Genomic DNA, 15,374 nt, shown 5'->3' with positions numbered 1-15,374 from the left:
GAATAGTTCAGGAAGACACATTAGATCCTTCAAACTTACAGTAAACATTTCTAATGGAAGATAAAGGGCTGCGGGTTGAGAGCAGGGCAAAGGGATTAGTTTTGGGCTGTTCCACAAGCAGTACAGACACAATGGACTGAATGGCCTCTTGTGCTGTAAATATTATATTTTCCCCCTTCTCTTCCCTCTGGAACAATCATTTATTTCATGCTGGGATACTAACCATAAGCACCAGGTGACTATTAGGGCAAGATACCATCCTAGACATTGAGTGTTGATAGGTTGTTGAATCATGAGCAAGGTAGGGATTTGAATGATACCTGAGCTTTCCCTATTGTCACCATTTGTACAAATGCACATTTCCAGCAAGGCTGCTGGATGATGATTAAGTATCCTGACCACTTGCCTCCCACTCATTCAACTTTCTACCCATCAGTTAACAAAAGCTGGAGATTGAACTGGGGTTCTTCCTGCTCTTGTTCAGCCTTAACAAGCTAGTTACACTTAGCCTTTAGCCCCGGGTTTCCAGTTCCTTTTGTTATGGTTAAAAGTTGAAATCATGAAACATTTTGTATACTCAAGTATAATTAGCTTGGGCACAATAGGGATAGATAGGAGTCATCTATATATCCCAAAACATCCAGATCACAATTCATATTATTTTTCAATAAAAACATCATTTGATACCATTGGATGGATCCAGAACTAACTAAATACAAAAGACACAAGGACTTGACAACCACTGCAACTTGGTGAGATTCTCTTGCAGTTGTAAATCACCTTGGGTGGAGGGGACTGTATTGTAAACTCTAGTTTATCCACCAGAGAACTATTATAAAGAAATCATTGAAAAGAGTATGATTTAAAATTCAGGAATATGATCACTTCAATGTCTTTTTGTAATGGTTAAATTCTTAAAGATATTCTGTTACACACCATTACATGGGGCGGGATTGCATTCAGTCAGATCTAATAGACTTGCAAGCATGGTTCAGAACTATCAAAATTGAACATATAGGTTACAGTGATGGTTGAGTGAATAAACACATTTTCTGTGGGTTTAGAGATTAGAAATGACCCAGACTTGATTCATGCTCTATGTCCAGTTATCTGATTTCTGTGGATGTGCAGGCAGGAAACTAGGTCTCTTCCTTCCCTCCTGCTCCCCCACACTGGGAGTGGCAATATGTCTGAGCACTAAGCTGTACTCCCTGCTGGAGAATTTGTGTAGACATTGAATGGCCTGCTGAAATGCTTTGCGTAGGTTCACAAAGATTGGCAAACTGGGTGAATTAATTAACAGAAGAAGTTCTAAAGATGAAAATAATGCTAAATTACTTTTGTTTATATAATTTCTAACCCTGGTTCTACTGATTTACAATTTCGAGTTAATGCTTTAATAAATGGTATTTGTTTATTTCATTGTCTTCTGAACCTTATATACTAGAAGTAAACTTATTTAACAATTGAGAATGAGTAATATCCTAAACCATTTCCATGCTCACTTCAGGTTTCAGACTCCCATTGGCCTGAATCATGGGGCAGGATCTTCTGGTTGGTGAGCGGGGGGGCAGCGGGGCCTGCTTACCGATGCATAAAATGACGCAGGATGATGGGTGGAACTCCCGACATCACCCCGCGTCATTTCCATTTTCAGGTCGGTGGGGACGCAGCCGAGTCAGCTGTGCGCCCGCCAACCTGTCAACGGCCTATTGAGGCCATTGAGAAACTAATTAAAATCATGAATGGACCTGCCCGTCTAACCTTAAGGCTGGCGGGCAGGCCGGGAGCCCTGGCGGGCATTAGAAAAAGCATGAAACCTCATCCACGGGTGGGATGAGGTTTCAAGAGGGTATTTAAATTTTTAACAAAGGTTTCAGTTAAAGTTATGGACATGTCCCAACTCTTGTAATAGTGTCACATGAGGGGACATTTTTCTATCATTTTTATTACAAATGTTAATTTGGAGCTGATCTCCCTGAGGCAGCGCTTAGCCTCGGAGATCAGTGCGCTCTTTCACGCACATGCGCAAAAGAGCACACTCCCGGCTGAGGGAATCTTCCCCCCCCTGCCCACACAGGGAGCACAAAGCGCTTCCTGGCGGACATCACACTGGGTGGGCCTTAATTGGCCCACCACATAAAATGGCGGCGGGTCCCCCCCGGGATGCCAATTGGAGGCATGCCCGCTCCCACACTTCTCCCCTGATGGGGGGAAAATTTTTCCCGTAGTATCTAATAGCTTTATTTTAATAGTCTTGGACCTTCTGAAGAAAAAAATCATTTGGAATCAGTTTTATTATAGATTTATACTATATCAAAGTCTAACCAACAGAGGGAAATACTTCTATTAATTCCACCTTATTAGCTGTTACTTTGAAATTTGAAATGATTTCCCCATTCCCTAATGGAGAGAATGAGATGAGGAAACTGAACATAATGCATCACACATCTTTTAGCTGTTAATGAATAATGTCAACCATGATTAAAAACCCTATGTATTTGTGATATTAACTTGATGTTTATGGATGAAATAACTCCGTAATTGGACTATGGGTTATCTGTATGAACAGTTCATATTTATCTCAGGAGGAGTAAATTTAGCAGTGTCCTCTTAACAGGTTTGATTCCATTGCTTCCTTTGCATTTTCCAAAAACACTATTTACGAAAAGGCACAGAATGTTTTGTCAGTAACAAGAAAGCATAAATTTGAGATTGTCAAAGCAATGAAAGAGATTGAGTTTTTTTTTAATGAAGAAGCTATTAGGATATGGAATCCCCTTACCAGAAACAGTGATGGGGGCAGAATCCAATATAACTTTTTAAGACCCAACACAGACTCAATGGGCTGAGTGACCTCTCCCTGCAACACAACGTCCTATGATGCTTGCTGAGATTCAGGTTATAGTGTACATATTTTTCTGCAATAATCTCTGGTGTCATATAAGCTATAAGAATGAAACACAAGTGTTTTGTAACAGCTGAACGTGGCATTGAAATTGCAGTCTTGAATCAATCAGTTTGTGGTGCTGTAACATAACTTATTACTGTAACTATAGTTAATTTGTTATTAATTTAACTTCAGCCACTCCAATTGCCAGCAATGTAAGCGACTTAATAAATTTACTTTTGTTCGGACAAAACTTAACCAATTAAGGCAACACAGAACTTTTGGATAGCAAATTTATAAAGTTTATTAAAGAAAAGGTATACTTAACAAACTTGGGACAATGACTTTTACAACTTTAGCCAGTTGTGCAATCCGTTGGAGTGTAGGTCATGCACCCTCTCAGATCTCTGATCTCAAACCTACTTGTGGAGATTGACATATGGTTTGAACTTCGGAGACTGCAAAATGAAGCCTACAGAACCCCTCTTCTTAACCCCTTTATGATCATCACATCATATCAGAGTCAGACCATTGTTGATTTAATGATTGGCTCTAGCTGTTGTGAGAGAAATTTGGCTAGCGGCTTTCACTTGTATTTACCCTCCTGAGATCATCTGGCCTCAATATCTCAAGTAAGAATACAATGGGGTTATTTCTCACTGTTTCTTAATCTGATTTTGAACAACTCTTCATTCATTAAGCTAGACTTTTGCCAGGCCATAGTGTACTGTCTCATGGACCTTATCGGGGTTCTGGAGTGATTTCCTTGTGGCTGAAACTGCAATTTTCCTTAAGAAAGTGACTTTAAGCTATAGAATGAGTATATATTAATACTTAAATGAAAACCCAATCTTTCTAATATATTTACTGATTACAACTCGAATCAAGATTCATTACTTTTACAATCATCTCTTCCATGACAGGTCACTACTTAATACGGTACATTGGTTAGTACAGGATACATAATGGCTTATTCAGCTACATGTTAACGTTAAAGTGGCTTCCTTGACTTTGTCACTTTACCCCAAATCTATTTACAATGCATTCTACATTTCTTATACTAGTATACGAAATGGTGGCTACTCAGAGTGACCTGATGTAGTTTGTGTGACTGTATCTATAACGAAGAACGAGTGATTTGGGTGTAAACACATGAAGTTATTGACAGATTAGTCCACAGTTAATCAGAAGGTAACATGAATTACAATGCACATAATGCATACAGATAAAATAATCTATCTCGACTCTAATAAATTCAAGTCTGCTGCAAATGTCTCGCTCCAGTTTAGTGCTGACACTCACTCCCATAAACAGTCCAGTTGCCTGCCTTTTTTAACATCTTCCATCTACCAGCTGGCGCAGTGATGGGAACCAGGGGCATAACACTGAAGCTCTCTTGTAATCTACCATGTTTTAAGCATTCATTTTTTTAGTCTTTCTGAAGGTGGACTGAGTTAACAGTAGGTTGGACATCTTTTGCTTCAGTTCATAGTCTGTTTTATTCCATAATAAAATGAATTACATTTATATAATATCTGTTGATTCTTAGAAAGCTTCCCTGCAAAGTTTCTAGTTAAAATACAGCTGGATGCTAGATTTTTCCTAAAGATCAGACATTGCTAACAAATGGGCTGATGTTTGGGATCTGCATAAGATAACTGCCCATTCTGCATTTAATAATATCTCATCTTTCTATAGATGCCCAAGTCAAGCAAGGGGCTTTCTGGTTAAATGTAAAATTATTTCAGTCCAAATCTTTTCATGGAAACAAGACTAAAGAATTTCAAATTGTGGTAAATTATTTTATACATCAGCATAACATGCTTTTAGAAGCATCTCCTTCATTGTTTTAGTGGACAATTGCACTGTGGTACAAAATATAAGAACCGTAGTAGACCATTCAGTCCCTCAGCCTTTTTTGCTATTCAATGAGATCGTGAATGATGTGTATCATAACTGCATTTACCTGCCTTGGCCCCATATCCCTAATACCTTGGCTAACAAAAATCTGTTGATTTCATATTTAAAAGTGTTAACTGAGTGTAATTTAGTGCTTTTTGTGAGATAGTCCACACTTCTACAACCCTTTGCTTAACCAAATGTTTTCTAACTTCTCTCCTGAATGGCGCTGATTTTAAGGATATATCCCATTGTCCTAGACTTCCCCACCAGCAGGAAAGCTTTTTCTTAATCTACCCAAGCGATTCTTTTCAAAAAATCTCAATCCAAACATTTTTAACCTTCTATATTCTTGGGAATACAAATCTAGGTAATGTAATCTCCTCTAAGCCTTAGAGCCCTAGTAACAGTCAAGTGAATTGTGATATACTCCTGCCAAGGTTAATATATCCTTTCTAAGGAGAAACACAGAGCTGTACAAAATATTCCAGATGTGGTCTAACCAGGGCTTTGTATTGCTGTAGCAAAGCTTCCTCCCCTTTATATTCTTGTTTTCTGCTAGGGCTGGAGGAGGCCCATGTAGAGTATAAACATAGGTACAGACCAATTTGTGTTATGCTGTTAATTCTATGTTCAAAAATGATGTTCAGTCCAGGTGGTCCCAGTTGAACCTTCAAGCTATGTTGAGTTAACTGATCTTGGCCAGAGAGCATTTGGGGGAAATACAATTAGCCTCTGAGCCTGGCCTGGAAAAGGGTAAAATAAGTCAGTCTGTGACCCATGGTAGAAAGTGCATGCATGGTCTCTTCTGAAATGCCTTGCAAGAGGAAATAGCCAATTATTCGGCCTTTGACATGAAGAATGGCCACTTGGGTGAGGGAGCAAAAAGCTGCTGGAGCTTTGTGGCTTTCCAAGAGGAAATTTATTGATTGCACCTTATCCTTTATTTGGTTTAGGAGAGACCTGCTGTGCAGTAGGGGAAATAAAGAGGATCTTGCAACTTTTTTTTTTCTTTTGACGCAACTATTCCAATGTTTGCCTAGCTAGGCTCCCATCATTCATAAACTTAAACTCATCAAAACTCTATTGCCCATATCCTAACTCAAACCAAATCCCATTCATCCATCACTCTGGTGCTCAGTGATCTATATTAGCTCCCAATTCAGCAACACCCATTTTAGAATTCTTACCCTATTTTCAAATTATTTTATGTCCTTGCCCTTCCCTACCACTGTATCTCTTCCAACCCCACAACCTTCTGAGATGTCTGTACTACTCCAATTCTGGCCTCTTGTGCATCTCTGATTTTAAAAGCTTCACCATTGGCAGCTATGCCTTCAGTTGATTAGGCTCTGGGATTCCCTCCCTAAATCCCTCGCTCTTTATAACACTCCTTAAAAACCTACATTTGACCAAGCTTTTGGTCATCTGTCCTTAAATCTCATGTGGCTCAGTGTTAAATGTTGTTTGATAATACTCCTGTGAAGCACCTTGGGATGTTTTACTACATCAAAGGCACTATATAAATGCAAGTTGTTGCTCTAAAGTCTCATGACCAGCTGTGTTCACACAAAACCTTAGCTACAACCCAAGCTGTTATGCTGGTGATATTCATAAAACTATGAAAGCTCATTGATGTTCAACATTTTGGCAGCATTAATCAATGGGAAGCAAGGTAGGAGCAAGGCATTGAATAAGTGTGGCTATTTGTGGGAATATCAACCCCGTTGCCTCCCACCTCTCTCTAAAACATTTCCTTAAAACCAACCTTTGTCTTAGCTTATGGTTGCCTGTATAAAGTCTCTTTCTTTGGCTCAGTGTCAATTTTTTTCTGACTATTCTTCTGTCAAGCACCTTGGGGGCTTTTAAGACAGATTTGGAGAATTTTTTTTCTGAGAGCTGTTAGTCTGTGGAATTCTCTTCCTCTGAAATCATTGGAGGTTGAGTCATTGAATTTATTGAAGGCTGTGTTAGATTTAACATGGATATTGTGGAGAAATCCATTGTACATTTATATTGCATTGTTTCTGAATTTGTTCACCTACAAAACCAGAAGTAGATCTAATTTACGCTGAAACCGATTTGGAAGTTATTTCATTCTAAGCTTTAATTAATGTACTTAGACCTTTCACTGCCCCTGTAAACAAAGTGCCTATATCCATTATACACTCTTCGTTATCAGCTCTATAGCTATCCATGGTCCAGTAACCCTGGACTGTATTTTGCCCTAAGGAGCCCTCAAAAGCATAATTTGTATATTTTAAATGTTTAACTTTTATGTGTAAATATGATTTTTGGTTGCATTTGGCAATGCTGGAAGTGCAAAGGCCACACTTCCTGCACGTGTAGTTGCAGGACCTGTGACATCAAAGCCAGCATTATTCTAGACAGCTGAATGCATCAACAATGGTGCAGATCAAGGAAAACCAAGAGATGGAGGGAGGCAGTGAGTCTGCCAGGTTAGAAAGTGAGGTGCCAAGTCTCTAGGGTAGTGGCTGGAGAACAGAGCACCACACAGCACATAGTGCAGTGAAGAAGAAGGTTCCCCATGCCACAGACAGGGGCAAAGGGACTGGGCACACTGTGACCCAGAGAGAACAGCTGAGCAAGTGGGGGATGCACTAAGAATCATTGGCTGATACCAGCTCTGAAGAAGTGTCAGTGCATGATGACATCGCCACCAGAATTAGCAGCCATGAATAAGCTGACAGGTGTGTACTGATGACACTAGTGGGAGAGACCGCGCATGTGTGGGTACATGCAATGTGACACAAGTGCACATACACAAAGACATCTTCTGATTGGCATCAGTAATTAGTGCATCAAAAAACAGCTGAGTGCACTATAAAGCAAAGGCTACGGGCCCCATAAACATCCCATCTGTAGTCCTGAAGACTTGTGCTCTGGAACTAACCCCACCTCTAGTCAAGCTGTTCTAGTGCAGCTGCAATACACTGGCATCCACCCAACAAAGTGGAAAATTGCCCAGCTATGTTCTGTCCACAAATGGCACAATGTTTAGTTATATTTTCAACTCCTCAGAACTGATGTAGCCTGTGCCCAGATGCAGTAAAACCTGGATAAGATTCAAACTTGGTGTGATAAAGGAAAGTAACACATGTACCATACAAGTGCCAGGCAATCAGCTTCTCCAACTCCTCTTGACATTCAATGGAATTGTCATCAAATTCCCCCATCAACATCAATTTAGTTTCTTCTAATGTATTCCTTCTAACTGCCATTGTTTTTGTTTCTTTGGTGTTCATACTCAATCCACATTCTAAACTTCTAGATTTCACTTGATTGGTGATATTTTGTAGAGCCTCTTTGATTCTGCAAGTAGTGCTGTGTTGTCAGGATATCCAAGTTTTTTATGTTCTTGCTTCCAATTTTTACCCCTGGAACCAACTCTTTAGTCACATGCTGGCAGATCAATTTTACCTAGTGCATCTAATATTTAATCATATTTACTTGTGAGCCCTGAAGATACATTTTGTTGCCCTAAGTAACCACTTTTAGGTTCCATTTAGAAATGGTATATACATTTCTATTGCCATGCAAAAGATTTCTAATAATTAATCAGTACTTAGAATATCACGAAGGAACCTTAATTCTGAGTAGCCTGGGATCTGTGGCTTCAGGAACAATACTCTTGAAATTGGAGAATTCAAAACACACCAAACAACCTCAAATGATACTTCTGGCCCATACATGTCAGCCAGGACTGAGGCATCAACCCAAGATCCACTTGGAGCTAGGATGAGGAAACCCAGCATCAAAGTGTTCTTTGCTTTCAAGCAGCTTCATAACTAAGGTGTTGAGGTGAAACAACTTTGGAAAAGCCCAAGGCAACACCTGCAGCTTTGGAGAAGAAGATTTTGAGCAATGTGCTCTGTCCTCACCCAGTACCAGAGCCTCCCTGTCCCCTTCCAATGTCAAATTTGTAGCACTCAGCTGGAGAATGATTACATAGGTCATAGCAGATGAGATTACCCTAAGAAATTTGGAGGATAGTAAAATGAATAGGAAGTCCATCAATAACAATGATTTTTTTTCAGATTCAGATTTCAACACTTCCAGTTTTTAATAAGCAGATATACAGCTTGTGCAAGCATTCTACACTGTCGTCATTTTGTACGGTACAGAAATATAAATGATCTGGTTTTCAGTCACAGGTAATTATAATCAGAATAAATGCCTACTCAGGCAGCTCCAAGCATTTGACTTTCAAATACTTACAAATTAAAGCACATTCTAAAGACAAATAGACACATTTATTCTGAATGAACTAACTCACTATTATAACCAAAATGCAGGAAGAACAAGTGTGACGTTTGTTCTGGAGAAAGGTTATTGATTTGAAATACTAATTCTGTTTCTCTCTCCACAGATGTTGCCTGATCTGTTATTTCCAGCATTTTCTGTTTTTATTTCAGATTTCCAGCATCTGCAGCATTTAGCTTTGAGAAACAGCCTCACACATTCTCTTTTAGGCTATTTTCTATCATGTTCTCCTCTAAATTTAGAAATAGGCACTAAACTTGGTGTATCTCTTTTTAAAATATGTAGACAAAATATATTGGCTTTAATTATTTTAGCTAAAATTCATCTGATTAAGCCTCAATGCTTTTCATATGGCATCTCCATGTGCTAATGTATGCTTCACCCAGTGACAGTGGGCCAAATCTTGCTGGAAAAATAACCACATATTAACAATGCACGCCATTATTAATGTCCAAATCGGCCAGTAATGCACAGCGTGAGTCACAAATCTCCAGAACTTGCTGATTTTTGCTGTTGCTTTGCACAATCTCACCCATAGGGGAGAATTTCCCCCATGTCGGGCGGGCCAAGCGGGAGCAGGTGCGGACCCGATCGCCGCCTGCAATCGGGTCCGCGCCGCCATTTTATGCGAGCGGGCCAATTAAGGCCCATCCAGCGTATTTCTCCACTCCCGAGGATATTGGGAGTGGGCGGGCGGCAGCAGGCATGCACAGGCCGCTGGGTCCAATGGCGACACGGCGGCCTGTTTAAATGAAGGCCTGGCAGCCTTTGCAAGGCAAAAGAGCACCGCAGAGGGCTACTGTGCAGCATGCAAATCCAGAGGACAGGGCTGCAGGGCAGGCCAGGCCGGAGGGTTGGGCAGTGGGGCAGTGTGCCCCTCGTTTTTCCGATGAGTGCCTAGCTGCCCTCCTGGAGGAGGTGGCAGTGTGGCAGGAGGTCCTGATTCCGAGGGACAGGAGGCAGAGGCTTCTCCTCCTGACCAAACGTGCTTGGGAGGAGGTGGCTGAGAGTGCTAGCTCCCATGATGTGGTGCGGCGCACATGGGTCAAGTGCCGCAAAGCATTCAACGATCTCCTGTGCTCAGGAAGGGTGAGTACCATGTTGGCCGAGGTCACTTAATGCAGCCGTCACCCCCCCCCCCCCCCACAACCAACCCCCCCTCCCCCCCTGCAGGAACGGATTTGAATCCCTCACAGCATGGATCCCTCGCTGTGTGTGCCAGCAGAGATTGCCCATGCCCAGTTCACCCTGAGAGGGTTGAGCTAGGATGGGTTCTACACCCACAGCATGTGTGACACTGACACCCAGAGTATAGAATGGGGGTGAAACTCAAGGGTCTGCACCTAGGCAGAGAGCTAGGACTGGGAAGCATGTCGAAGTCAGGGTGCTAACATGCTGGGAGGGGAGCTTCCAGGTGACGGGGCACCAATCCATCTGCTGGTCTTTGCGTTCCACATGCTTGTGCCTCCTTGCTTAGCAAAGTGACACCTTGTGGTGCCACATGTGAAGGAGGCAGCATTTGGGCAATGGTGGGGGTGGGGAGGGGCGGTGGGTGTCAGCCCTGGCTTGTTTGGGTGAGTGTGCGGCAGCTGCGGGGTGATGAAGAACTGGAGTCCTGCAATGTCCCACTCTGGCTGGGTTGGCAGGGATGCGATGGGAATTCAGGTGCAGGCTGGACTAATCAATGCTCCTCTCTCCTTTTCAGGAGAAGACTGCACACAATGCCTCTGAATGAATGCGGACTGGTGGAGGCCAGGCCCAGTTGGCCATCCTGACATCTTTTGAGCAGCAGGCCATCTGGAGAGGCACCGTGTGCCCAGATTCATCAGTGGCGATGAGGCTGGGGTGCCACGGGAAGGTATGTTTGCCGAGCACCCAGGTCACCATGTGTGTCCCAGCAACCATGGCAGTGCTGAATGCTCAGTGATTGAAGTTAGCAACATGGGTTGACCATTGCTTATGGAAGGATGAACGCATAATGATCCGGAGAACAGGGATACACATTGGCATTGTCTGCACTGTAACTAATCAAATGTCCTTGCTGAAAGGAAGAACATCACCGGAGCAGGGCCGGGAGGAGGAGGCAGAGGGGCCACCTCTCACACCTGAGGGCCCAGAGGAAATCCACTCACCAGCATCACACCATCTCTGCCAGGCAGGCACCAGCGCAGATACTAGCACCTCGATGAGAATTAGATCTTCAGCTAGTGACCTGGGACACGGCAGTAAGGGCACTTCACAATCACTTCAGATGCGGGCAGAGACAGGGATTGCCCAGGGTGCCGGCAGTCGGAGCACTGCTGGGGACCAGGTACATGCTCGGTCAGTGGCTGATGACGTGCCTCTGGAGTCGTCTGTGAGGCAGCGAATACTGGAAGTGCAGCAGGGTATGCGGGACGATCTGGCAGAGATACATGAGGCAAAGCATGGCATGGTGCCTATGCTGGAGGAGCATCACCAATGCAATGAGCCTTATGCTTCCTCCATGAAGAGAGTGGCAACTCTCATGGAGAGGCTCCTCCAAGAGACCAATCAGGGCCTCCTGGGGTTGCGCTCGGACCTGCAAGCCCTCACAGCGGCACTGACCTCAGCTGGTACGTGTGGGAGATGGTTTGGGCACCAAGTATCCCAGCTCGGTGCCCAATCATCCATGGTGAGCAGCGAGGTCCGAAGCGACCTCACGTCGGCACAGCAGCTGCCTGTCGTCTCTGTGGCCTCCTCTTAGGGCGCTCCAGATGAGGGCAGCAGCTCCTCTGCCCCTCTGCCAGTGACCGTGGCATCCGATGAGGCTGCGGTGACTGAGGAGATGCCAGCATCTGGAACTGGCCGCTCCCTCTCAGGCGGGGCCAGCACAGGCTCCACGGGCCAGAGGACTACCACCAAGGTCATCGAGGCCAACAGGACAGCACAGTGAGCAGGCTGTCTCAGATGCCAGTGCCAGCAAGAGGACAGCACATGGACATAGCACCTGTAAGCGTAAATTTAAGGCACCTTAGGCACTCCATGGGTTTCTCGCTGGTGCTTTTATGTTGGCTTAATGTAGTTCATTGAAGACTTGGTGTGATGTGCAGCTTTTTTGGTTTATTAGGTTACGTTTATTATCTCAATTAATTTTAACATGCCCGGGTCAGCGTCTACCCCCTCAGCATTTCCCTGTGCGTGCTCATCCTCGGACTCACTGCTGGACTCATCATGTGCAGCCGGAGCAACTGAGTCCACGTATTCCTCGTCCACAGCGTCGCCCCTTTCCAGCGCCAGATTGTGGAGAGCGCTGCATGCAACCACTATCACCGAGACACAATCTGGTGGGTACTAGAGTGCGCCCCTGAACGGTCCAGGCGTCAGAAGTGCATCTTGAAAAGATCAATGGTTCTCTCCATCACTGCCCTTGTGGTGCCATGGCTCCTATTGTACCACTGCTCAGCTTCTGTTCTTGGATGACGGAGAGGCACCATGAGCCACCTTCTGAGTGGATAGCCCTTGTCACCCAGCAGCCATCTATTCAGTCGGGCTGGAGCACTGAATAGCCCCAGCACCTGGGAGTGTCTGAGGATGTAGGCATTGTGGGAGCTGCCAGGGTACCTTGCACAGACTTGCAGGATCTGCATCCTTTGGTCACACACTATCTGTACGTTCATGGAGTGGAAGGCCTTCCTGTTGAAGCCAGCAATGGCCGCGAAGCCTCTGGCTCGCTGTGTCTGGCTGGCCTTGTCCCAGTGGATGAAAGTCAATGCACGCCTGAACAGAGTGTCTGTCACCTGCTTGACACAAGTGTGGACAGCTGATTGGGAAACTCCGCAAAATCCCCCACTGACCCCTGGAAAGAGCCGGAGGAATAGAAGTTGAGGGCATCTGTTTAAAAACTTGCTGGATCTGCACATTAACTGCCCATTAAACTTGTGGCAGGAAGTTAGGGCATGTAATTAAGAGTGTAAGTGCTCTTTAACCAACTGATAAGGAACAATTTAAACTATTCAGCCTCCTTATTCCATGTAGTAAATTCTTCTTGGAGGTTGAAGAAAACATTTTTTTCTTAGTTCCTTTATCCTCTTGTCAATCTAAACTTTCCTTCCCTCTTTATTTCTGTACCTGATTTAACTCTAATGCACCCTCCTTCTCCACTGTTCCTTTCTCAATCCTTAAATCTCATTGGTTAAGGTGCAACACTGTAGGTCCCAGAGCTCATTTGTTACCCTCATTGTGCCATGATCAGCTCAAACTTACAAGCTATGGCGCAAAAACTTCCAAGCTGAATGATGCAAGAAAATGTCTAACTAGCAATATACAGCGCGAGATGCCTCACTCCAGTAAGATTCAGTAAGTAATGTGAACAATACTTGTGTAGCAAAGTAAGAAGCCAAAGCATTGCTGTGGAGTTGTCGGTGGCAGAACTATGCACTCACTTGGGTGATGAGGTCACATTGATACTGCTGAGACACTTTATTTTTGACTTACCCAGAATGGTTTAACTCAGTGATCCACAGGCGGCTGTGAAAAGGAAATTCTGTCTGCTTCCCTAAAACATGAAGACCATTCCTGGTGGTGGCCATCTTGTCTATGCTCAGGTCGGTAAAGTTCCACACGTCATTACATAAAACTTGAACAAAAGATGTGGTATCATGACATCTTAAAGAACAGTAAACAGTCTGTTCTTTGTCTTCCAGAGATTTTTTTACGATTCAGTGGAAAAACAAAATTCATTTGTTTTTATAAAAAGACATTCAAACATACTTACATCCCAAATTCTACTTTTTTCCACAACTTTAATAATTGACAGGCAAAATGTGCCGATATTTATTACATGCCAGTGGTCACAGGTTGACAGTAAATTTCAAGCGGCAGCTTTAATTAAATATACATTTATCTAAACAGAGCACAGTATTCTAGTTTCGAGCACATTCACTTAACACATTAATCTCCTTGGCACAAACCAGTTTTGCCACTTTGCCTGGGCAATACAAAGCAAACAAAAAATAAACACACATACACAAACACAGGGAACTCAAACCCTCTTTAGGCTCCCTCTGAGTTTAATGTGAGATGACTTCATCAAAAATTGATAGCAATAGAAAAATTAGTAGAATTCAAACAGTTTCAATGGCATTTGTTTACAAAAAAGTGAAAAATTAGTTACTCCTGTATACTAATGCCCATGAAATTTCTTTTCCAAACACTGAAACAAGCCACCTGCAAGGTATGTCCTCTCCACTTCTCTCTCCTATTTTAAGCCTCTACTTAAAACCTACCCCACCTCTTTGACCATTCGTTCGATCGCCTGTCCTAGTGTCTCCTTCTTTGGCTGGGTGTTAATTTATTGTCCAAACATGTTCTTGTGAAATTCCTGATGTGGTTTTACTAGTCAAGCTGTTGGCCTTTTCAAACCACCTGAATTTTAGTTCAGGCAGGAGTCAGAAGACAGCAACCATACACATTCAACAGCAGCCTTGTGAAGCCTAGCAGTACATATACAGGTTGAAACTTTGTAGTTAGAAGATAGGTAACAGAAGTACAATCAAACAAGTCAACTGAAGCTACACCAAGGTTTCAGAATGCAATTGTCAGAACCCACTTGGAGTACTTTATAGGGATCTGATCTCTACTTTTCAAAGCTTTGTGTAAGTATTGGATTAGGCGGGAGAAGAGCAAGGAAAATGATGCTTCTTGTGTAGAATATCTGAGGAAAGGGTATAAAAACTCAATCTCTACAGTTGAGAGAAATAAGTTCAGAAGGTAAAAAAAATCTGTTCTGTTGAAGGGTCGTGTGGACTCGAAACGTCGACTCTTTTCTTCTCCACCGATGCTGCCAGACCTGCTGAGTTTTTCCAGGTAATTCTGTTTTTGTTTTAAGTTCAGAAGGGGCTGCACTGAAGCATACTAGATAAACTGGGCTTAGGTAAATCATAATAGGATAACTAGTCATAAGGGTAAACCAGTGAAAACTAAATTTAAAGCAGATAACAGAAGGGTTTTCGTTACATTATGGGCATGAAAGAAGCTATCTGGAGGGTAAGAGACAGACTTTAGGGTTACTGATGAGTGTCAGAGTATTACAGGGATAATCTTTGTTGATCTTTCATCATTCTTGACTGCTTTTCTCCCCAGCACTTTAACTTCTCCTTAAAATCTCAGGCAACAGAAGAATAACTGTCACTAGAATTCAAACAGTTTCAATGCATGTTTCCACTATTTGGAAAAAAAAAAGTGTAAAATCAATTACTCCTGTAGACTGATGCCGGTGATCATTATGATGGTCTTTCTCTGAAGTGAGCTAATCCTTCCCCAGATTTTTCACCAGTTTAAA

Source organism: Cetorhinus maximus, chromosome 16 (assembly GCF_964194155.1).
Source record: "Cetorhinus maximus chromosome 16, sCetMax3.hap1.1, whole genome shotgun sequence".
In the NCBI taxonomy this organism is placed as follows: Eukaryota; Metazoa; Chordata; class Chondrichthyes; order Lamniformes; family Cetorhinidae; genus Cetorhinus; species Cetorhinus maximus.
Note: the sequence above shows the minus strand (reverse complement) of the source record.